This window comes from Xenopus laevis, chromosome 9_10S, assembly GCF_017654675.1.
Source record: "Xenopus laevis strain J_2021 chromosome 9_10S, Xenopus_laevis_v10.1, whole genome shotgun sequence".
Lineage (NCBI taxonomy): Eukaryota > Metazoa > Chordata > Amphibia > Anura > Pipidae > Xenopus > Xenopus laevis.
In genome coordinates this window covers 84540920-84566306 of record NC_054388.1, presented here as the reverse complement: position 1 = coordinate 84566306, position 25387 = coordinate 84540920, and the positions used below count along the sequence as shown (strand labels likewise).

At 36.2% G+C, this 25387-nt stretch overlaps 1 protein-coding gene across 5 annotated transcripts in view; it reads right to left on the bottom strand.

Moving 5' to 3' along the window:
- LOC121398856 (RNA binding protein fox-1 homolog 1-like) overlaps nucleotides 1-25387 on the bottom strand; it is a 351364-nt gene that overhangs the window by 200346 nt on the left and 125631 nt on the right. The window lies entirely within an intron of this gene.

The following is a 25387-nucleotide window of genomic DNA, read 5'->3' as shown; positions in this document are numbered from 1 at the left end:
ACAAGGGACAACAATCATTGCATTTGAATTAGAGCATATTCTATACTATCGTGCTATGTGCCCTGTGTAAATGCGCCGGGAGATCCGCTCCTTCTCCTACCTCCCGGCGCGTCTCTCTGAGGTCCCTGGTGCGCAGGCGCGCACTTCCAGTTCTGGCTCCTACTGACACTCGCGTTCGGCGCAGAGCGCCTTGATGCCTGCGTCATCATGCTGGACATCATGACGTCATCCTGGGGCTCTGGTTTGAATCTTTGGCACCAAATCTCTTTTAAAGGGCCACCCCACCATTTTGACAATGCCCAAGCTAGGCTTCAGATTTCTGTTCCTGCTAAAGGGAATCTTTCCTGTTGACTGACTTTCTGGTTTAGACCTCTGCCTGATCTTTGGACTATGATATTGCCGTCAGTTTTAAACCCTTTGCCTGTCTCCATTTACGTCTTTTCTTCATTCCTGCTGGTACCACATTATTGATCCTGCTACGCACCACCTTGTTGGCTTCCGCAGCAGAAAGTCCGGGGCCCCAAAAGGGCGTCGGTGAACACCGGAACCCACAGGGTTATCTGTGCTTCTAAAGGTACTGTTCACTACACAAGGTTCCTAATAGCGATTAATTACACCCTGTTTTGGGTTGTCTCCATGTAGACAATGTAACCATGTGAATTCTATGGAACCTGTTATACACATACTGGGGGACTAGAAAGCAATATAAACATATGTGTCATGTTATGCTATCCACAGAATATTTTTCATGTTATCCTAGCCACAACAGCTGCATCAGGCCTTAATAGTTAGTATACATTTATACTATTTGAGGCAAATACAAAATCTATTTGATATATTGAGTTCTAAAATGAAGAAGAACCATTTGAAATACTTTATGTTCCTGAATATCAGTATGTTCATTTTATCTCCTTGATATTTACATTTTTATCATTCAAAAGTCTTTAAAATTGACCATTCTATCAAACCATCCTATTTGGGGTACTATTTTGTTTTTACATTAATAGCCATCAATCACAAAAGAACCCCACCGTACTGATTTATACTCAGTTTACTTCTCTCCATCTCTGTTTTCAATTTTTTTATTTCATAAATTATTGTATATTTTGAAGCATACACTAAGGCAGTATCAGACAAACATCCCCTTTGAATCCAGAGGATTTTGTAAAATTATACCCTGTTGTGACAGCTGTATCCTCATTCTCCTGATGTTAGATGTTGTAAAAAGACCATCTTTCCAAAGTTTTATTGTTTTGATAATTGTATAAAGAATGTAAAATAGACTGTTTTAGGTTTGCATAGACTGTGTTTTGTAATCAGATTCATACAGGCATATTCGTCTTATGTATTGATTTGTAAAATTGCTTTTGTAGCATTCACTGCCCGAGAGACAAAGTCAATGAATTTATCATTGTGCTGTAGACAGCAAATGCAATTTTTCTGTTTTGTGTTTCATATTTTTTATATGCGTTAACTCTTGAAAATGTGAGACTTCAGCTGAATTGCTGTCACTATAAAAGTTTGCACATGTAATACACATTTCTTAACTTTTCTGAAATTCAGTATGCATTTCTATAGAGACCAACAGATTGCTTACCTATAAATCTCTAAAATGACTTGCTGGTTCAAAAGGGGGTTCTTTAATGCAGTGATCCTCAACCAATGGCTCACAAGCAACATGTTACTCATCACTCTTTGATGTTGCAGCCAGTGGACATGAAGCACGAAGGAAACTGGAGAGTCTTCAAAATATGAATAATGTAGTTTCTAATGATGCACTACATGTTTCAGACCCCAAAGGTCCTTCCTCTGGTGCACCTTTGAGGTCCGAAACATGTAGTGCATCAAAAAAAACTACATTATTCACATTTTGAAGACCCTCTGCTGTGGAGATGGCTACTCCACCAACCTCCACCAAGTCTGACTATCAAGTTATTTGGAGGATCGTTTGGAGTCCACTGCCAGTGGACATGTGGACGCCTGTTTATCAACAGTCTCATTTTAGTGGTTTTTGAAACCATGACTAAACTCACTGTCTTGAATTTTATGAAATGTATTAAAATAACTCAATGTAAAAAGCACGAATGGTAAAAAGTCAAGAAAAAGTAGCAGAAAAAGTCAAGAAAATTTTGACTTTTTTGACTTAATATAATAATAACTTTTTTGTATTCTCGCACAAAAACCAGTGTCGAAAACACCTGAAAACATCTAAAACCATGAATAAAAAATAGATCTTCAAGTTGTTAAATAAATATCTGCAAATGACTTCTACAGGTTTTAGCTGGAGTATTTTCGTATTTGAAACTGTTGCAGTTTTGTCAAACAATAAATCCCGGAAATGTCTGGGGGTTTAAGGCCCCATCTAGAATATGCATTACAGTTTTGCTCTCCAGCACTCAAACAGGACATTATTGTATTAGAGAGGGTACAGAGAAGGACAACTAAGCTGGTAAAAGGTATGGAAAATCTAAGCTATGAGGAAAGACTGGCTAAGTTGATGTTGTTCACGAACGATAAGAGGCGCTTAAGGGGTGATATGATTACTATGTATAAATATAAGGGGATCCTATAATAATCTCTCTAATGCTTTATTTACCAATAGGTATTTCCAACTGACAGGAGGGCACCCATTCCAATTAGAAGAAAAGAGATTCCAGCTAAATATTTGGAAGGGGATTTTTACAATGAAAGCTGTGAAGATGTGGAATTCTCTACCTGATGCAGTGATACAGGCTGATACATTAAATAGCCTTATAAAGGAGGGAATACAGGTTTTGAAAGATAGTACATAGTACAAATTGATCCAGGGTCTAGTCTGGAGTCATTTGATGGACTTTGAAAAGTTTTTGGGGCAAATACTTTGTTTTGAATTTGATCAAATTCACTAAAACTTTGATTCGAACGATTCAAATACTGCCTATTCACTCGAAGTTAAAAACTTTGATTTTTTTTTCAATACATTTAGATTGGTCTATTTTATTTCAATTTCAAGTTATGGGAGTCAAAAAAAAACTCCCATTACTTCGAAATTAGACCCTTGATAAATCTACCACTAAAAATTACCTATAGGCCATTTTGCTCATTTTTCGCTAATAGTTCTGCTTTTGTAAGCAATTGTCACTTGAAGTTCCTAAACCTGACTGTTTTGCCAACCTGAATGTCCCTTCTTATCCTGTCAGTTAAGAGTTTCTATTGCTAATGGACTACTGCTGCACAAATATGGCAGCCCCCTCATAGAGGAACATGGTAGTAAGTAAGGTATTGTAAAATCATCAGGCAAATTCTTTTATGGCAACATTATAAATATAAAAACAATGTTATGATATATATAATAAATAAGGTTATTTTCTGATGTCAGTATCTCTTTAAGCAGATATATTAAATATATAGACACTTGTTACTGTGTTTTACAGTTATGCAACAATTGATCTAACAATTAAAGGTGTTAAATCCTGTGGCATCAAGCAGAGAAGGTCTTGGAAAGCCCTAGAATGAAAGTGACTGTTTCATTAGCTGTGCACCTGTATGCAACATGGTAGCTTGTGAATTTTATAATGCCAGTGGTTGAAATAGATGAGAATAGTTTTGACAAACTATTGTCTGAGAATAACGGGTGACAAATGATTATAGCACACATGACTGATCATATTCTCATTAGGTGGACGTTCCCATTCTGAGGTGAATCTTGCAGAGACAATTCAACAAGAGAAAACATATATTAAAATATCTTCAAGTGTAGGATGTAAAGTATACATATAAATTTTATGTGAACATCATTCTTCAAAGGATCAACTTTTAGAAGAATACATGATAATGATGCTACATGTTTGATGTTTACAAACTGTATTCAATAAAACACTACTATCTTAAATTAATTAATAACATAAAAATAAGAAAATATACCTTCAAACTTTGTTTCCTATTGAGAGATATGTATTTTACAGAATGATATTACAGCACCACCAAACTGTGAAAGTGTCAAATAAGATGAATGTTAGTTAACCTTATGTGACTAAATAAAAAAAATAACAACCATAGATTGAACTGCTAGTCGAATCAGTGTAAATGCTTGACTATTTATCCACATTTAAAATGTATAGCTTCCACATCTCTTTCACATGATGTTTCACTATTCCTTATAGCAATGTGGACAATAATCCTGTCTTGTAAAAGATTCATGACACAACTTTGCACTCTTGCCTGCTTGCTTTCTCAAAAAAACAGTGCAAATTCCATCAAAAATTTATCAGAACCCCTGTCTCATCTGTTTAGGCCTGAAGCTAGTTGTGGGGACAACTCATTAGGGACAAGCTCATTAAAACCAGCCCTGGAGCAAAAACAGTTTGCAAACTTCCTCATTTTTATCCACTTTTACCTAACCATTTGAGTTGCTTGTGTTTCAGTTATACCAAGCTTTTAATGATTCTGTACAATAAGCAGGGGTGTTTTGAGGAACATGAAGCTCAGCGGTCAACAAATGCAGTTTCCTTGAATCTGCCAAAGCTAATGTAGCTCTGATCATTTATACAGCTTTTGAGAACTAAATGCCAAATTAATGACAGACAGAGAAGAAAAGGCATAACATGCTTGCTTCACAAGCACAACTCTATTACTGGTAAAAATAGAGGAGTTTGCAGGAATCTATGATCTGCGAACTCTATGTGTTCTAGGAAATAAGGATAGCCACCTAGCAACAACTGTTGGGTTAGGCGGCAGCCTCACGAATATATCGCTGGAAAACGTCTGAATGCTATAAAAAGAGCGGGAAGAAGTTACAGGAACAGGATCTCTTAACTCTCACGAGATCTTGTTCCTTTCAGAATTTTTCTGAAGACTGATGATGGCTATTGTTAAGTATACCTGTTTTCAAATAAGAGTGAAAAAACACAATTTTGAAATAAAACAGTGTAACTCTTTATTCCTTGAGAGGAAGCGATAATAAAGAAACTTTTTAGTAAGATATTTGTAATTACATTCTTTAGTGACATTTGAGAACTAAAATTGGAATGAGATACTTTGTAATTCAATTGAAATAAATTTCAGTGTGTATCTTGTTTGACTGAAATATCTTCTATTTTGTATCTTTAATAGATGAGTTATTGTCCACCTTAGCTGGTTTGTTGAATTCTGTAGACATAGAAAATCTGTTTATTAATTAACATACCGTATGTAAAACTAAACCACCAGTTAACTTGGGTGGGTGGGATGGGCACTGTTGCTAGGTGGATATCCTTATTCCCTAGAACAAATAGAATTCACAGATCATAGATTCTTGCAAACTCCTCTTTGTTCTTCGGGAGGATGCCACCTAGCAACAGCTATTGGGTAGAATAGCACACACCTGGAGGTTGCCCGAATGAAATTGAGTTTATATTGCTCTGTAGGTCTCCAATAATATTTAGAAAATGTCCTCTGAGAAGACCACCTGGCGGCTTTGAGTATGATGGTAAGTGATACACCCTTTGATGCTGCCTTTGTGGCTGTGGCTGATCTTAGAGAGTGTGCTTTAAATATGGTAGTATCAATTGAGGCCTGAATCATAACATGCAGTATCCACCCTCTTATTGTGTTTACTTTAGCAGGATGAAAAGGATTTCTTGTTGTCAAGAGTAATTGCGACATATCACCTTTTACCTCCCTAGATTTTTCTAAATAGGTGGATAAAGCTGATACAATACATAAAGAAGTATCTTCCTCATCTCTTATTAAGTTAACTTCCACTGGAGATGAGTTTTCAATTAGCGTTTTAGTTCTACCTTTAAGAATAATGTGGAAACCACTTGGGGTTGAAGAAAACCATGGGTCTGTTATGTGGATGAGAGTTAGTTCAGCCCCTCTTGCTGCTAGAGCTAAAGCTAAGAGAGTAGTCACTTTGATAGTAAGGCTTCTCAAGTCTGCATTCTGATTATCTATCATGATAGGTACTGCAACAGAGGTTCTGTGTCCCAAGTGTTGTCATATTTAGGACAAATTGGTCTTGATAAACAAGCTCCTCTGATTAATCTCAAATAGAGTTTACTATCCGTGAAATTTGGAATTAAGAAAATTAGTCCTGAACCCTATGATTTTAAGGTAATAGAAGCTGTCCCTTGTTCAAACTTATATGCTAAAAAATCGAATGCCGAGTTTAGTGAAATCTCTTTATTTGAGTCCTGTAAATGAGGGTACATCCAAGTTTTCAGCAATGAGGGAATTATATTTTTTACATGTTCTAGATCGAAGGGAAGAATCTATTAGCTTTATGGTAGAATGTTTCAATGAAGGATTTTGGTATACGAAATTGGAGCTGCAATCGACATTAGTGTTGGTAGGTTCTTCAGTATCTCCCTGAAAACAATCCTGAGTGAACCCCAATGGAACCTTCCTGCCTGAAATTAGGGGTTGTATCATGGTTTGGATGGCCAAATTGGATACACCAGGATTAGATCTCTGACATTTGAATTTTTTGGAGAACATTCAGGAGAATATATGGAGGGGGAAAGGCATAAAGGTTTGTTAAGCCTGTCCATGGGAAGAAAAGTGCATCCATTCTCCATTCATTGCTTGTCCAGGTTCTGGCTGCAAATTTCTTTGTTTGAGCTGATGTCTGGGATGCAAATAAATCTATTGATCTTTCTCCCAGTTGTGACTCTATTTTGTGGAAAATGTCCTTTTTTAGTGAGACTTGTGATAGTGTTATCTTTTGATGCAATTAAGCGTTTGCTAATTCGTTTTCCTCTCCGGGAATGTATGTGGCGTATAATGTGATTTGATTGGAAAAATCCCAATACCAAAGGTCTAACGCCAAATAACAAAGTGTTTTTGATTTTGTTACTCCCATTCTGTTTACATATGAAACTGCTGTTTTGTTGTCTGACTGAATTAACACAGACTTTTGAATATTTGAGGAAATTAGAGCCTTTAAACCTAAAAACATGGCCTTTAGCTCTAATACGTTTATGTGAAGTGTTTTTTCTTTTCCTGACCAAATACCTCTGATTGCTCCTTTGTGAGTGTAAGCTCCCCAAACTCTTAAGGAGGCATCTGTTGTTATGATGATGTCGAAATCATTTTTTATAAGTGGCTTTGGTAAAGGCTGGGTTTGCCAGGTTATCAGAGTGAGTTCCCTTTTTACTTTGTTTGGAAGTGTTAATTTTTTGTTCCAGTGAATATTTTTCCTTAATTTTTGTGCTAGCTTCATTTGTGAGTGACGACACAGAAGAGGTGCTTGAGTGCATCCTGGGGACAAAGCAATTATTTTCCCTATTGCAGCTGTGAATCCCAGAAATGTTTTGATTGGCAAGGGTTTAGTACTGACTTTTCCCAATTTATGGTGAATCCGGATTTGCATTAAAGTGATGAACATCTGTCTTTGGTCTATGAGAACTGAAATATCTGGATTTAGAATAAGAATGTCGTCCAGATAAAAAATGCATGTTATCCCCTTTTGTCTTTTGTGAGAAATTACTGATTTCATTACTCTGGAAAATGTGTATGGAGCGTTGAAGAGGCCAAACACCATTACCTTCCAGTGGTAAATATTTTGATTCCACTGGAATCTCAAAAACCTTTTGATATTTTTATAGCATGGAATGCATCCTTTAGATCTATCTTTATGCAATAAGCATTTTCATTCAAGAGGTATGTGAGATCTGCAATGCTTTCCATTCCATTTTCTTTTTAAAAATTTGTTTAAAGACTTCACATTCAGGACTGGTCTCACAGAACCATCTGGCTTTGGTATTGGGAAAAGATGACTTATGCAGCCTGACTGTGAAAGGTCTGAGAGTTCTATCTTTACCTCTAGCATAGCCTTTTCTCAGGCACCGGCTAGAACTGCACTGGTGTCTCTGTATCTGTTTAAGATTTGAAGTGGGAAGGATTTTAGAGGAAAGTACAAGCCCCTTCTTGTTATGTTTAAAACACATTTGTCTGTGGTTATTGTTTGCCAAAACTGTATAATTTCTGAATGGGAAAATACATGAGTTTTGTTTACCTGCCACTCTTTTCTTATAACCAGTAGACCACTTTGAGTTGGTTGCTCGTCCACTGGACTGGACTCTCTGACCAAAGAAAGGTCTCTTATAGCCCTTTGAGGATTCAGGGGACGACCCCTGAGCTCTGTAAGGACATCCCTCTACACGAAAGGGTTTTTTTGTTGAAAAAGGAAGATCTTTTCCAGTCCCCAAATGATTTTCTTGCCTTATAGCGTGATTTCACCTCCTTAATAAAATCTGGACCAAATAAATTGGAAAATTCATGTGATTTTGGAGCCAGGTCAGACATGCCCATAGTATGTAACCAACAAGCTCTTCTCAAGCTCTTCTCACGCTTGTGACATGGTTGAAAGCCTGGGCCAATCATCAATGCAGCCCTGGTGGATGCTTTAAGAAGTGCTAATTTTGAGGATTGCAAGGAATGAATATTTTTTCTGGACTGTTGTCCTTCTTGTTCTGCTTTGTCAAGCATGAGTAACAAAGGACCGGCTGCATCTGCAATTTTAAATTGTATGTTGCGCAAGGACTGATCCATCCTGTCATTATTGGTTACTGTACCAGTAATTGATGATAGTGCAGGGTCTACTTCTGGTGCTTACATAGCCTGTATATCAGAGATTCCAATATGATTTCTTAAAACCAAGTCATCTTCTTTTATTAAAGAAGAGCGAAAGGCATACTTTGTGAAATCACACACCTCAGATTTATCATTAAGTGCCTATCTGGCATTAAGTAACTTTGGTGGAGGTGTTTTTCCCCAGGAGATAAACACTTGACATTTGTATGTCACTTATTTTCCCTCTTTCAGAGGATGCTGAAGATTTCATTGTTTTTTCACAATCCCAGTCCACCTCAGAGATTTTTGAATTGCCAGCTATGGGCTCAGAATCAGAAGCAACCGCTTCAGAGTATAATGAGGAATGACTACTGTTATCATAGTGATTAAAATGACCCTTTTTGGGTAGTTTTTGTGAAATCCCAAACGGGACCAAATTATTTTCTTCTCCTTCTCCTTTTCTGTCTCAAATGAGACTTTTTTGCCTTAGGAGAGCTGTCTGATGAACTCTTACCAGAGTCTGAGGAAGAGTCTTGAATATTATAGTTTTTCTTTTTCTTATTTTTTATGAATTCCTCTTCCTAGGATGAAGAATTATCTGGAGACTGAATTTGTCTCCTTTCCTTAACATTTTTAAACTGTCTGTGAGGAGAAATTTCTAACTCAGTAGCCGTTACAGAAAGTGCGTCCTCCATTAAAGCGCTGTGAAAAATTCTGACAGTAACAAGATCTCGCGAGAGTTAAGAGATCCTGTTCCTGTAACTTCTTCCCACTCTTTTTAGAGCATTCAGAGGTTTTTCAGCAATATATTCGGGAGGCTGCCGCCTACTCCAACAGCTGTTGCTAGGTGGCATCCTCAATTTAACTTGATGAATTCAAACATGGTCAGTACATTATGAATGTTATAAAAATAACTCATTGTTATGGTTCTAGGTTTCTACTAAAAATTATGATATACAGTGTATGTGCTGCCCCAGCAGTTAAAGTTATCAGGGTTAGAATATATATGTTTAATTGCTTTTGTTTATATGCATACCCATTGTTACGCTGCCACATAGTGACCAAAGCTATTCAGCAGGCTCTGTATTTCCTTGTTTGTAAACCCTCCTCCTATTCCTTCCTTATGTTTGACGTCAGTTCCTTCCATCATACTCTTGTGTTCCTGCCTTCCATGAGTGAGGAGCTACAGCTCAGAGGTTAGGAAGGAAATATTCTTTTTGACCTGCAGCACTTATTCATCCACTGCTACATTGTCTATCTCAAATAAAGCAGCTTTGTGGATTACAAGTGTCTGGTGAGTTCAGCTATCTGGCAAAGATTGTCCTCAGTGGTTGTTACAGCTCCATACAGGCCCAGCAGGGAGGTCTCACGGGGAAATCAGCCATTATCACAGCAATTGGAGTAAGAATAGTGTAGCATGCTCTGGATTTCATTAAAAATAAATGTATAGGCAACCCAATATGCTCCATTTTGGCCTGCACCCATCCTTGTGAATACAGTGCTGCCTGCTCTCTACCTATCATCTAACTTGTCCATTATTCAGAAGTGAAAGTAAGGGAGTGATCAGACTCTGGCTGTAATGGAACACTACATACTGCTTAATAAGGACAGGGATTGAACCCCTTAGCCCACTTACAGGCCTGCCTTTTTGGTCGAATGGGTCCATTTTTGACCGAATTCAAATCATACAAATTGAATAATAGCGCATTCAATCGAATTTGATTCCAATTTTTTTCCCAAAAAAACTTTGATTTTTCAAAGTCTACCAATTGACTCCAAATAGATTCTAGGAGGTCCCCATAGGCTAAAACAGCAATTCGGCATGTTTTAGATGGCGAATGGTTGAAGTTGAAATTTTTAAAGAGACAGTACATGATAAATTTCGATATTCAAATTTTTTAATTTTTTTCAAATTCGAATCGAATTTGGACTATTCTTTAGTGTAAGTACATTAAAAATAGCTCAAAATTAAAAAAATTTTTTCATTCTAAAATTCACCTCGACCTTTGAAAAATCTGCTCCTTCATGTCTCAATAAGAACATTTAAAAGAGTTGGTGACCTCACCTCCCAGTGCTGCTTTGTTAAGACACAAGGTGCAAAAAATTTTAGACTTCAATATTACAGATAAAGTAATTGAAAAAAGTATTTATAGGTAATGAAATATCAAAGTGCAAAAATTGTTTAAAAATTTGAATATAAAACTTCAACATCCAAAAGTTTACAAATTCGTTTAAAAGTCCATGGGAGCTGCTCTGGGCACAATATACATTTTTTTTTAAGTTTTTTGAATTTTTTTGAGAGTTTATAGAGCCATTAAAAAGGATAAGTAGAATACAAATTGCATTTGATTTTTTAAATGTTTTTATTCAAATCAAGTTTTTTTACAATCACATTTTTTATTAAATAACAAATAATTTGGTAAAATTTCGTTTATTTGAATTGAAAAGAAAACTCTAAAATGTAATATACAAATATATGTAATAGACGGGGTCGAAAAACACTGTAGGCCTTATACTTATTTTAATACCCATTCTCTCATTCTCTTAAATACAGTACTAAAATGGCAATGATTAGATTTTGTTTTTGACCAGATGACAGTCTCATATTTAAAGGAATATTGATATGTATTTAATACGTAGTTATCAGTCAAAGCTACAAATGAACTATAAGGGAATTGGATGGGATATAGTATAGATTTGAAAAATCAAAAACCTAACAGAAGTGGATGCTGTCCAAACAAAGGGTATTCTTCTAAAATTGCTTTTTTTTTTATTCCCAGGAACACATCAAGCACTGAGGGGGAATTCATGCAGTATAGATCAGTCAGGCATTGACAAGCTGCTTGGTGCTGTTTAAATTCTAACTTAGGCCTTGGCCCATCAAGGCCATGGCTATTGAATTATTGACAGACTCTTTCTGTGGTGCAAAGGGAGAGAGTGCTGCAGTCTCAGTTCAATAAAGATGAAATGGAAACTATATCTTAAGCTTATGTTAAAGGAGTTTTAATAGGCTAGTAAAAAAATCAGTAAAAGAATGCATTAGACTGATTAGATATGCTGCAGATAAATTACAAGATGCAAACACAAACCTATTACACAAAACAATATCCATGTATAGATCTTTTAGCTATCCCTGAAAGCATAGAGAGATCGAGAATATTGCAACTGTATATAATATTTAGGTGACTTTGATATCAAAAGCCAAAAGCCACAGCCAAAGGGGCTGTGTTAGGGGCCTGAAGTCTAAAGACCTCTAATGTAAAGCATAATTCTCCATCAACCATCTGCCTGTAGAGGGAGGTAAAGTGAAAGGCCAAATATGGGAGCTTCTGCATAGGAATTATCCATGCTACTATATAAAATTCATCAAGCAATATACAATGTTCCTTTGTCAGATGATCAGTGTACTGTCAAGGCTGCACTTCCCCTGAACAGTAAATGGAAATCTAGAAATTTTTATTCTCTCTATTCCTTATTTTGCTTTCTCTATCTTTGTTTTGTGAAATCAATGTAAACATCATTAATACAGGTATGGAACCAGTTATCCAGAACACACATATAAGAGATCTTTGTGTAGTTTGGATCTTCTTACCTTAAGACTACTTAAAAATAATTTAAATATTAAATAAACCAAATAGGATTGTTTTGCCTCCAACAAAAATGATGTTTATTAGTTAGGATCAGGTACAATGTACTGTTTTATTACTACAATTATTATTACAATTTACAATTATTATTACTCAATTATTATTACTGCTTTTAAATAGTTATTTAATTATAATGGAGTTTATGGGAGTTGATCTTTCCCTAAGCTGGAGCTTTCTGGATAATAAATTTCCGGATAATGGATCCCATACGTGTAGAGGAGATTCAAACTTGTATGTTATTCTAATCTGCTTATACATTTTTGAGATATATGTTTGGTAAAGGCCATTCTGCAAGTTAAAAGAAAAATGCTACAGTTGGAGACTCATATGAATAAATTCTAGTATCTTACATAATCTCTTTTCTCCTACAAATGTATATCTGCCAAGCTTCACTTGCATTTAAATAACTGATGTCAAATAAACAACATGCTGAAAGTCCCATGTTAGGACTATAATTTAAAATACAATGAGGAAGACATCAACTGCCAACCGTACATTGACATGCACAGAATTACTCCATGCGGACTTTTAGCTTCAAAGTAAAATTGTATTTTAAATGAATGTGAAATAATGAGAGTTGCCTTTTTAAGCAATTTGTTTAACATGGCCCCCATTTTTTTTTCCAACCGCCACTTCCAATGTGCTGCTCCTTGTCAAGTCACAAAAAGATTTCAGCAGTATAACTAAATCTGTGTTCATTTGCTTTATGCTCAATTCTTTTTGGTACATCAAGCATTATGAGTAAATCAAAGATGCTTCTCAGGGGCTGTTAGAGTTGCACTAATCTCTAGACCAATATTTAGAAGGCAGCTTAGCCTTCTCCAGCTTGAATCATTTTCAACTGATTTGACTTACTCTAATTACAGCCTTTATGTTATCAAGGCCATTTATATGTTGCCATGAAACATTTTGAATTGCAAATACATAGAAATATGCTGAGTTTAGACTCCCTAGTTGATTAAAAAATGTTCCTCTTTGCTATATCTCTAATTAGAAAATCACACTGCACAAAAAGCACCAATCGTTGAACATAAAAACCACATTGTCCTTTTGCTTCTTATGGAATAATTTCCTTACACAGAACACCATGGGGCTGCAGTTGCTCACTGAAGAATTATATTAGCAGCAATTTTCCTGTTTGTGTGTATTTCAGCTTGCTCATTTAATTTTAAATACTGCATCTATAATGAACATTTTGGAATGCATTTATAAATTATGGAAATAAACAGCAGAATGGCTGCTAACCAGGTGCATTTCAATGGAATTTTATGATGCACAGCAGATTAGATTGGTAATTTTATGATACTCCGCCCAAGTCTGCATGGGAATTAGTTTTCTGAACACTGAACTTCTGAGCCTGGCTTTTTATTTTGCTTGAAAGAATAGTTTGATATGTCAAGAGGGATTTGTAGTGGACAGCAAAGTAAAGACCCTATGAGGGAAATGTAATAAATGGTGCAAAGTTTAGATAAGGTCTAATAACCCATAGCAGCTAAACATTATTAACAGTTTTTTTTTTTTGTTTTAAATTAAAAAAAACAAAATATAGCTGATTAATAGACTTGGCGCAAACTTGACATGACATTACCCATCTTGTCTTTTATTCGCAGGGGTGAAAACCAGAACAGCACTATGATTGGGCTAAAGGACAGTTAGATATTCCCTGCAGACTCCATGACCAGGAAAGCAGAGGAGCATTTTTATGAATTGCAGTGTTTCCAAGGAAACAGAAACAGAGGGATGAAACTGAGGGTTATTTTATGTGTGTTATAGGTGTTTTATGTGTTTTTTTTGTATTATCCTGCTTCTGTGTAAGCAAATCTATCAGTTTTCTAGGAATTATATTGTATCCCCAGGCATTTTTCCCTACAGATTTTTAAGGGGCATTTTTACAATGGAGGTCATACCTTGACCTACACACATTTCCTAAGTTCTAAGAAAGTAAATATTAAAACATATGGGGGTCCTATGAGAGGTATACATAAGCATAAAACCCTACTTAAGAATCACACAGACAACAGAGGTTGGTTATCCCTTAATATTAGACCCATAATGTCTTTAAAATAGTTTTTGTGGAACACATTTCTGTATCTCTTTCTTCTTTTCTGAGCATGCATGATCTTTTCAAGACAAAAATACATTTTGGTGCTTATCTAGGTATAAACATTCATTATACAACATTCATTTAATTTATTGTCAGTCAGGTATGGTAGAACTTAAATTGAGTCACATTGAAAATTGTATGGTGAAAGACTATCATTTAAATGTTCTCATTTGGGACCTTACTTTCTCTACACGGATTCCATCATCTGCCCTCTCAGCCACCGGGCTTTCCTATTCTATTTGGCTGAAGACCCGGCTTAAATACAAATTGGTCTCCGCTAAATCATTGGTGACAACCTTTTTGGATAATCCGGCGTTTTCGCCCGGCACTGAGCCATCGTTTTGTGCCAAGTGGTCTAAATTGCAATTCTTTACGGTCAAAGACCTGCTCACTCCGCTCACTCAAGTAATGATGCCTTTTCAAGTGATTAAGGAGAAACAGCCCCTAACGGACATAAAACTATTCGAATATTTTCAAGTACGACATTTTCTAGCTCCCTATGTCGCATACCTCAAGTCGCATCCCCCCACGATGTTTGAGACTTTGGCTCTTCAGGGCCTACCACAGAAAGGCCTCATCTCCAGGATATATAGTATATTGACTGCTCCTTCGGACTTGGATCCACCCAGACACAAATATATGGATAAATGGGACCGGGACCTCCCACACCCAGTCCAGACTAAAGAATGGCCATTGATATGGAACAACGCGAAACGTATGGTCACTTGTGTGCGACAGAAAGAACACATTTATAAGATTTTGACCTATTGGTATTACACCCCTGACAGGTTACACAAATTGTTTCCACAACATTCGCCCCTATGCTGGAGGAACTGTGGGTCTCGGGGTACTATGCTTCATATCTTTTGGGATTGCCCAGTAATACAACCACTGTGGACTGAAATCTCTCAACTTTTGAGCCGTATCTTCCATAGTCCAATCCCGATGGACCCCATTGTCTTACTGCTAGGCAAACCTATACCACGGCTTCGTAATTGTGGTCAAGCCTTGGTTAACCAAATACTGACCGCAACCTGTCTGGCCATATCCTCACACTGGAAAGACTCTGACTTTGTCTGAGATAGTTTCAAGAATTAATGCCAACAGAGCCTTTGAAGCAGGTATTGCAATGTTGTCTAACACTATGGATCGGTTTATTAGTATCTGGGATATGTGGGATTTGGGAGGTTTAGCTGCCAATGGGACGCAAGGAATCCACCCCCCAACCGCCGATTAGAAGTGAGAGGCCTAATGGGTCGTTATTTGATTTTCCTTAGGGAAGGTGTTTTCCTGTTCTCATACAATCTACCCCAGACTTAGAACACCGATTTTTTCGCTACTTGTCTCACGTCTAGGAACTCTGCCAATTGCTGTGATGTATTGGGTTTCTCCCCTGGTACTCTTTCATATATCTGTTTGCTTGTACCTTTATCTGTCTCCATTGTTTATGCTGAACCACAGAAATGTTAAGCTGCAATGTTTAATGTGATTTTTGTAAAACCAATAAAAATCTAAGTTACAAAAAAAAGAACTTAAATTGAGACATGCTAACAAGGCCAAAATGCCAGTGTTATTCTGTGTTTTATTTTATTTCTTTTGCCAGTTTCTCTCTCCTCTTAACCCTTCCTTGTTCTCTTATGCAAAAACATGTTTTTACCACTCTTCTCATTTATAGCCTCATCTTCTCCTTTCTTTCTTACTGTACTCTGACTTACCCTTTTGCTCACCCTCTGCATGTACTGCTCACAGATCACATGCAGTATTTGACATTTCCTATCCTCTTGAGCATTTTCTATATCTCTTCTACTTTTTTTCCCATCCTCTTCCCTATTTGAACTCCAGACCACTTTGTTTCTGCTCTACACTTTGAACTGAATGAGTCAGTATTGCCTTGTTCAATTACTTATTTAAGCAGAAAAACTATTAAACTGTAGCTCTCCACATGTAGATAGACTGTGGGAGTTGTAGCTCATCTTATAAAAAGTCTGTAGGTTGCCCAGTTTAGAGGAAGGTTTGTGCATTGTGATGCAGTGAGTTAATTCATATTAAACAAACATCTCCAATCTCCAGCTGTTGTTATAAATACTGTATGACACACTGTATCCACTTTCAGCCTTCAGCAGTCTGGGGGTAAAGAGATTTGTAGTTTAATATTACCTAGATTTTAGACCATAAAACAAACACACAGAATTTTGATCTCCATAACTAGAATTCAGTGTCTATGGCCACCCTTGAGGATAGGGCAGGATAATAATTATGGACTCTTGGCAGAAAACTTCAGTTGCCCGAGACACTGTTGCAGTGTGAAAACTGAAATGTGAAAATACCACTTGATGCTAGTGACCTCATGAGATACCTGCCCACAGGCAATAATTCTCAGAGAACACATGCAGTAAGCAGCGGGGCTTCATCCTAAAAAAATTATATTCTACTGAGATGACATGCACAATGATTGAAATGCTGGGAGTTCAGTTGAATCTTTCACCTGTCACCCTCTCTGGGCCTAAAATGAACACTACCCATTCTCCAGCCCTGAATACACGAACATAAAGTACATCCAAAATACAAACCCTTCTTTCTTTATATGTAACATAGTGAGTCGTCATAATGTTCGTTCAGTATCAATGATTGTATTTTTATTTAAGAGATCTACTCTCCAAGTGTACAGGTATCTTAAAATCATAAATAAAAAATGAAATCTGTAGCATTCTATTATGAGATTCACATAACTTGCATTACTTCTGTATTTATTTTGCTTTAGCTCTGTGCTCAGGTAGAAAATTGCATTATTGGTGACTTTCATAGTATTCTAGATAACTGAATTTAATCTGCTAGGAGAAGGTGAGCAACTAGACTAAGCTGCATTGATTCAGTGGCCACTGTCTAACATGCCACATCATTAGATGTAAGCTGACAACAAAGAACTCCCTTGGAATGGCCTCCTGTGAGCTGCAATCATAAGCAAATTGCTAGCAATGTTTAAGTGAACTGTCATAGGATCAGAATCAAGAAGGGAAAAATTGTCTGTGCGTGATCATGACTCTAATGACTAAATAGGTAAACAGATGGCTTATTGTGTCTGCATAACATTCAGTTGTTTATTGCCACAATCCTATTAATTTAGTGTCTAAATACCATTTATTGCACGATGAATTAATGTTTGTACAGAAGAATCATGCAGATTTATTTATCTTTCTCAGAGGATGGATATTGTTTCATTAAATCTCAGTTTACTATGCAGCTCTTTATGCCAACCATAGCTTATAGAATAGACATGCATTAACTAGAAGAGGACAATCTACACAATATGGCAGCACATGGAGGAAATACATATCCCATAGGTGTAATTTCTGTATCTGACCTTAATCTAGTACAATAATTAACGTTGCGTCATTGATCAAAAGTCCATAAACTGTATTTAATCCTCCAACAATACCCCTCCTTGCCATTTTTAGCTACTGTAACTATGTTTAAGTATAGTGCATGTTAGTTTTTAAGTATGTGCATGCTTCTGTGTTTGCTATGTTTTTTAAAGGCCAAGCAACGGAAAAATTTATTATTTATATTCCAGCCCCTGCAAATAAAATAGTTAGCAACTCCTCATTTTATATGGCAAATTACTTCCTTCTATATGAATGAAATAGTGTTAAATCTATTGTTTTCTACATAGCATATTTGTGCAGGATCTATCCATTTTACAATTTGTGGCTGCAAGCAGTTAAAGGGGAATTAAATTCCCAGCAGTTTTTAAATGCTAGTCACCATGCACACCCTCTACTCTGTCTCAACAATACCAATACCAATGTACCTCCCATCACACTGCACAGTTGTACAGAATATTTGGTTGCTCTATTCAAAAGGGGTAGTTGGGGTGGAATGTAGGTGGAATATAGGCATCCCACCCCCTTCTTCCCCCTAACTTACATCATTTAGGAAGTGGCAAAGGATAGAGGTCACAATGGAGCAGATATATTGCACTGAAAGACAGACTGAAAGACAGACTTTATATCTGGCATGAGGTGCACAGTTAAGCTAGTCCCCAATGACCATAGTAAATCAGCTCTGTGACTAGCTGTTCTTTTTTTTGGCATATAAGATGCTGTACAGTTCTTTCTGGCAATGGCAAATAATCTTATACTGTATGTCCCTTATTGTTCTTGAATGAAAAAGCTCCATCAGATTTAGCTGGAGTCATTCAAGACTTTATTCTTGGATCATCACCCTTCATGCTACATTCTGTTATTGGAACTTATTTAACAACACTGGGTAAATTTGCACCTGGACAGTATCCTTTGCCAACAATTCTGTGATTTCAGTGTTTTCAGCCAGCTGCAGGTATAAGAATGAGAGCAAACATTTGATTGGTTGCCATGGGTTACTATGCAGTTGCTGATAACTGAGCCCCTCCTCTTCACTGGATTAACATTGCTCTGAGAAGCAACTGCTTATCTCTCTTCATCTTACCAAAAAGCTTTTCTCTCAGTTTTATCAAACATGACAGTCAAGTGTGATAACCACTTGTAAAAGATACCACAATGTGGGCTGATCTGAGGTCACAGACTGACATCAATGGGTCAGTCCATCAAAAATAGACTACATACATAAATAACAAATATATGTTCTGTAATTGTCTATCTTTTACCAGTAAATTACTACAGGTATGGGATTAGTTATCTAGAAACCCATTATCCAGAAAGCTCAGAGTAACAGGAAGGCCATCTCCAATAAACTCCATTTAAAACCAATAATTCAAACTTTTAAAAATGATTTCCTTTTCCTCTGTAATAATAAAACAGTACCTTGCACTTGATTCTAATATGTAATTAATCCTTATTGCAAGCAATAAAATCATATTGGGGTTATTCAAAGGGGCAATGTAATTACAATCACAAGTATTGTTTAAAATTGTGATTTTGCAAATGTTTTGCACTGTTTGCAAAGTAAAATTGTTACCTGGTGAATATTACATTGCTCATTAATGCTAATCAAAGGTTAACATTTACGCCTGCTGTTGAGTTTCATGAAATATTTTGTTGCTAAAAATGTTTTTGCTACGCGATTGCAAAATTTTATTAAAGTTCACAAAGCCATTTGTTAGCAAACTTTCAGAGGTCTAAAATATATCAAAAAGAACACAAACAATGAAAATCTTGGTGGCTAATGTTCAGAATGGTCTTTGCGCTAACGAAACATATTATATTCCACCATTAAAGGAGGACTGAAGCTTAACTAAGTAAGCTTTGTTGTACAGTATGTTGTGTACCAGCCCAAGTCAACTACAGCCCTTTACCAGTGTCTTCAAATATGCCCCAGTAGCTCCCCATCTTCTTTTCTGCTGATTCACTGCACATGCTCTGTGCTGCTGTCACTTACTGGGCTAAGGGACCCACTCACAATATACAGTACACATAGAATTTAAATGGCACAATATAAGGCTGATTAGTAATTAATACAGATAATTACTACATGGCAGCCCAGAAACCAGTGCAACTAGAATCATAATTTAATAATCAGCCTTGTAGCATCAGCTAATATTACAGCCCAACCTCATTTACTGCTGGATAATTTGCGACTACGCCTAAGCTTAGCTTCTCAACAGCTGCTCAGAGCCCACTGAGCATTTGAGTGTCTCAGACACTTTCCAAGATGGTGACTCCCTGTGACAAGTTTTAAGTCCTGGATCATTTCTGCTATTGAGAAGCTGAAACTTTAGGCTGGTGTAATAAAACCTGTATATAAAATATGGCATTTTTAGCCACATTCATTTTTAGGGTTTAGTTCTCCTTTAATGTATGGAGATCCAAATTATAGAAAGACAAGTATTCTGGTCCCATACCTCTAGTCAGGGCCCGAACTAAGGGTAGGCAGAAGAGGCAACTGCCTAGAGCACAATGATAGGGGGTTGCTGGGCAGGTTCGCACCCCTTACTCCCCTTCCTTCCATCTATCAACCACCCCTCCATAGCTCTCCCCTCCCTCCTGTAACCCTCCCCTCCATTGCATTCTCCTCCCTCCCCTCCATTACCGGCCTGGCCTGGCCCTGTCTGTAGTAAATTACACACTCTTCTTATTCAAAGATCATATCTATCCTATTTCTTTAACATCAATATAGATCATCTTTAGATCAACTGGCTGTGTTATATTTTAATCAGGATCTCATATTAACTCAGTATGATTATTCTCATTTTCCCCCTCTGTCCATTTTTATCTTTTGATGGTTAATCTTAGCAAGAGCTAGCCAGCAATGCACATACTATGTTGCCCAGCATCACAGACACTGCCATCCTATAAATAAAATTAATATTTATATTCTGTGATGTGTTATGTGGCTCATATGAAAGTCCCCCTCCTTGAATGAGGATGTGTAGAAACACCCTATTAACACCACAATAAACTCCTTAGAAAAGTAGTACACAATATTTGTTATTGTAATGGCATATACATTATGTAAGGATTGCTTAAATATTGTGAGGTACAAAAAATGCTATTTAAAGAAATATTTCCAGGGAGGAAAAATGCATGTGCAAACATGGGGACAAAATAAGGAGAATAATGGGGCAGAGATACGTGCAAAGTATGGTAATAGTTATAAATCCATTCTCCACTTCACTATATACTAGAAATGAAACCATGTGGTCCTATGGATGCCTAAATTTATTTAACAAAAAACAGGCTACAGATGCTGGCGCTTTCACTTGGCTTTAGCCAGCTTAAAGTAACAGTCCCACCAAATATTGGTAGTGTATCAAAGTAAAATATAATGTAATGTTGACCTGCATTGGTAAAAGTTTTGTGCCTGCTTTAGAAACACTAATATAATTCTATGGGCGTATCTATTATGTACTATGTAACCTGTGTTTTATCTCCTTTTTCCCAGGATGAATGGCTGCCCTATGGCTACACAGTAACTTGTTTATATAAACTCTATAGTAGCATTTCTGAAGCAAACAGGTCAGTTTTACTAGTGTAGCGTAACAGTACTTTAAATATACATTTTTTTACAAAACAATTAAATGTTTTGGTGTTACTGTTACAACAATGGTCTACCTACACAACTTGCAAAACAACATTAGTTAGCTAAATATAAAACTGAAAAAAATGGGTAACCCTAAATAAATCTAAATCTGGTAGATATCTAATGTAATGACATTACACAATGTTATGCAGGGTATTCCTCAGAAATCAATAATAAATCTGTAGTTTAGGGTCTGCAAGTAGAAATTGATAACTCCCCACACAAAGGAAGAGGCCCAGGTGCAATGCCCTGAGCCCTTAGCACGGGGAGCGGAAAAACTGAAACAAACTTTTGGAGCAGGCACTCAATGAAGTCAATCTTCCACCAGGCAAATAAATTCAAAGTGAAAATGCGTAAGGCTGTGCACACAATACAACTTTTCACTTTGAATTTATTTGCCTCAGAAATCTTCAAAATGATTTGTCTTTTATGTTTATTATTAACATTTTATATATTATTAAAACTTTGTCATTGTTATTATTATTATTATTATTATTGTTAATTCTACTATTACTTCAATCCATCTGAAGCTATTGCCAGTTTTCATTAGTAAGGGAAAAACATTTCCTGAACCTAAACCAGCAAATAGACCCACATTAACTTATTATAACAAGTACAGATATGGGAACCGTTTTCCGGAAATTATGGAAAGGCCACCTCCCATAGACTCCATTTTATCCACATAACGCAAATTTGTAAAAATGATTTCCTTTTTCTCTGTAATAATAAAACAGTACCTTGTAATTGATCCCAACTAAGATATAATGAATCCTTATTGGAAGCAGAACCAGCCCATTGGGCTGACTGCACAATGACCAGGAATATAATAAGGCATGTATGGATCAGATTTCTATATCTTTAGTATCGGTTTCTCATCTCCTGCCACAAGCTCATGCAGGAGAGTGCCTTTGTACACTCATTTGATAATGCCATGCATTAGGCTTTTGATCACCCCTTCTGTCTTCAAAACTTTCAGAGTCACAGACTCATTAAAGAACAGAGAGATCAAACAGCTGCTTGTGTAACAGAGGAGGTGATATCGCTAAACATTTACTTTCCAATTAATTTTTCATTTACATTATTTGTTCTTTTGAATATGTGCATATGTGAGCTTGATTTGCTGTTTAAGTGTATAGACACTGAAGATATATCAATCTTTTATGCCATCATAGCTACCATTATATCATTATGTCACTGCAAGCTCATGTTTCTCTGAAATTAGTTTATGGTACTTTATATACAAAAAAAGTGGGAGTGTGTGTGTGTATTCTCATACACAGACACACAAACACATCAATACACAATGTATCTAATACAGAATTGTATTGTATAGCTTAATAAGCATGTAAAAACAACATCTAAGAAGCTAAGCTTTAAGTGGAAGAATGTGAGTTAAATCAATGACAGCTATTTCTTTAATACATACTGTAATTCAGTCAAAAGAAGAAAAAGAGAAAAAAAACTTGCTGATTTAGCTTGATTTTTCTAAGGATATTTTCTAAGGTAAACCAAGCAAAAGGCCTTCATATTAATTTAAATGTAATATTACCTTATTGTGTGATTTTACAATTATGTCTCCTTCTATATATCTTGATCTTATTTTTCTGAATTACGGGATGGCCATCTCCCATAGAGCCAATTAAAATCAAATATTTAACATTTTAAAAATGATTCCTTTTTTTAATGAAATAATAAAATAGTACTTTCTACTTGATCAACAAAGATAAAATAAATCCTTATAGGAGGTACAACAATGCCACTGTGTTAATTAATATTTAAATCATTTTTGTAGACAAGGTTCATATAGTCAAATTATGGAAAGACCACTTATACCAGCGTCCCTTTGCTCCCTTATCTAGTGGAAAATAGTAGTCACATCTGGTTGTCTTTTTGGAGAAAAAGGTCTAGAATTCTGTCATATGGCCATACATGGTCATATACATAGGTATCGAGACAGTAGTCAGATATAATAATATGTAGTTGTTCTTTAATTACCCTGTCCCCATATTGAATTTTCTGTTGGTGACACTAGTAATGGCTTGCACCCAATGACTACTACTTTCTATCCCATACACTCACAATACTTGGGAATAGTGGGAGATTATCAAATCTTTTTAAGTATCTGTGGGGTTTAGTTCTATTTTGTGATACCTCAATACAAAGTTAGCAATGTATTATATTTTATTTTTGACCCATAAGTATAGTTTTTAGGATGTACTACTAGTCATTGCTGTACACTGTTCTAGTTACATCAGTAAATAGGTTAAAACTTTGCATCCAATCGAGTTAATGTTGATGTTGAGGTATGGGATCTGTTATCTGGAAACCTGTTATCCAGAAAGCTTCAAATTACGGAAAGGCGATCTCCATTTTATCCAACTAATCCAATTTTTTTTTTAAATGATTTCCTTTTTCTCTGTAACAATAAAACAATGTCTTGTACTTGACTAAATTAAATAAAAATCCATATTGGAAACAAATACAGCCAACTGGGTTTATTTAATGCTTACATGAGATTCTATTAGGTATGAAGATCTAAATTATAGAAAGATCCATTATCCAGAAAACTCCAGGTCCCGCACAATCTGGAAAATAGGTCCCATACCTGTTTCTTATTTATCATGATAGAAAACCAAGAAAAACAACGGACACGTTGATACTTCCACATTCAAACTATCTGTTTATGGGTCTGTTAAAAATATCTTTCCCAGCAATTAAGGATGATTAGCACCTGTTTTTTTTCAGTTTGCAAAAAAGCTTCTGATACCGTTAATGGTTCATTAGCAGAACTGAAACTGTGAGAGCATGTGGAAAGTGCTACTGTGAAATCATAGCAATGGGAAAAAGTGATCTCCTGCATTATTAACAGATCTGCAGTTAAGTATAGTAGGGTATATGCAAAATGCAAATGAAATGTATACAGTACTTTGTAAATAATGTAATCCTGCAATGTTGATGTAAACCTTATTGTTTTAGCACCTCAACAACCTTCAGCCATAAATATTTAATTTACCTAATTAGCATTTAAAATGATATAAAGAACATTATGTTAATTAGACCTTGATGGAATAAAATAAATAGTTAGAACATTTAGGGGCCGATTCATCAAGGGTCGAATATCGAGGGTTAATTAACCCTCGATATTCGACTAGGAATTGAAATCCTTCGACTTCGAATATCGAAGTAGAAGGATTTAGCGCAAATGCTACGATCGAACGATCGAAGGATTATTCCTTTGATCGAACGATTAAATCCTTCGAATCGAACGATTCGAAGGATTTTAATCCAACGATCGAAGGAATATCCTTCGATCAAAAAAACTTAGGCAAGCCTATGGGGACCTTCCCCATAGGCTAACATTGACTTCGGTAGCTTTTATCTGCCGAACTAGGGGGTCGAAGTTTTTTTTAAAGAGACAGTACTTCGACTATCGAATGGTCGAATAGTCGAACGATTTTTAGTTCGAATCCTTTGATTCGAAGTCGTAGTCGAAGGTCGAAGTAGCCCATTCGATGGTCGAAGTAGCCCAAAAAACACTTCGAAATTCGAAGTTTTTTTACTTTGAATCCTTCACTCGAGCTTGATGAATCGGCCCCTTAGTTTAGCAAGATTTACTTTACCAAGGTTATACTGAATTATACTTCTTTAGAGGTTGATCCTTTTACACATACTCCTTTTCCTAAAACAACTGGCTATACTATCAAAAGCTAAACCAAGTCCCCTACTCTTTACAATGTCTGTGACAAATGCCTTATATTACTTCGCTCTGAGCACATGACCTGGTCAGCCAATCAGAATCACATTGTTTGAAGACATATTATAGCTATTTTTAAAACATATTTTCTTACTACATTCAAGCCATCTTCAATATAAAGAGCATATCAAAATAAATGGCCTTTAAGTAGTCACGCACAAATATTGCGTTGGTGTATAATTATTACAAATAATGTAAATTTATAGAAAATAATCCACACAAATCATATTAGATCCCAGCAACACTGTGTACAGATTGCAAATTAAAAAGAAACAGCAAATCTTTAAAATCCTCATTTCCAATGTATTGCACCTAGTTACGCAAGGTTTCAGGGTG